We start from the raw sequence: 1,446 nt of genomic DNA, 5'->3' as shown, positions 1-1,446 counted from the left end.
TTTTATTTTTCATTTTTATATATTATTTATATATATATTTTGATGCTTAGATGCCTGACATGTCTTGTTTTTGCATGTTTTGCCTTTAATCTTTGCCTGTCCTTATGCTTTAGGTTTATTCCTTTAGGTAAGTAACATATAAATAAACTTCTAAAAGCCAAATTTCACAATATTTATCTATCTTTTAACTGGTGTGTTTAATCTATTTACATTAATTGTAATTATTGATATATTTAGACTTGTTTCTAGTATCTTTATATTTTAGTTTCTCTTATTTTCAAATTATATATTTTTTCTTTTTTAATTCTCATCTGAGGGCATTTCTTTTCCATTGATTCTGGAGAGAGAGGGAGAGAGAGAGGGAAGGAGAGAGAGAGCTAGAGAGATAGATAGAGAGATACAACCAGTGATCAAACCCGCAACCTAGGTATGTGCTCTGACCAGGGATCAATCCCACAGCCCTTTGGTGTATGGGACAACACTTCAACCAAGTCACCTGACCAGGGCTCAAGTGATATTTTTAAAAAATTATTTACTTAATATTTTGAATTGATGTAGACATATTTTATCAAATAAAACAAGAAGTTTAGTTCATTCTCCTATCCATTGATTTTCTCCTACTACTGACACTATCATATTGATGCTGTATTTTAAAAATGTTTTCTTTTTGAAATAATTTTACATTAAGAAGTTATAAAAATAGTACAAAGCGATCGAGCTGTCACATACTCATATCCAACTTTCCCTAATGGTGACATCTTATATAAATACAATACATTATCAAAATCAAGGTATTCATTGACATGATACAATTAGCTAGACTAAAGATCTTATTCAGATTTCACCAGTGTTTTGTAGGCACTCAATTTTTCTATGTATGTGTGTATATAACTCTATGACAGTTTATCACATGTAACTGCCACCACAAGTCAGATACATAACTGTTCTGTCCCCACAAAGGAACTAGCCCAGGCTGCCATTTTATAGTCACACCCTCTCCCCACTTCCCTAACCTTTGGCAGTAACTTATCAGTTTTCCATTTCTACAATTTTCTCATTTCAAGAATGGTATATGAATGGATTGCTATTTTTCTTCTGTATAATAATCTTAAGAGCCATCCAAATTGTTGTGTGTATCAATAGCTCATTCCTTTTTATTTCTGAATAGTATTCCATGGTATAGATGTACCAGATTGTGTTCAATTATTTACATATTGAAGGACATTCTGGTTGTATCCAGTTTTTGGAAATTCACTATAAACTAGAGGCCCAGTGCACAAAATTTGTGCATGGGTAGTGTCCCCAACAGCTGCTGGCTGCCGGCCGGGGCCTCCCTTCCCTGGCTGCCAGCTGCCAGTCACCCCCTGGTGGTCAGTGCATGTCATGGAGAGCAATTGAACTTTGGGTCGGTTGAACTCCCAAGGAGACACTTTACATATTAGGCAT

This window comes from Myotis davidii, unplaced genomic scaffold (assembly GCF_000327345.1).
Source record: "Myotis davidii unplaced genomic scaffold, ASM32734v1 scaffold623, whole genome shotgun sequence".
Taxonomy (NCBI): Eukaryota; Metazoa; Chordata; class Mammalia; order Chiroptera; family Vespertilionidae; genus Myotis; species Myotis davidii.
Note: the sequence above shows the minus strand (reverse complement) of the source record.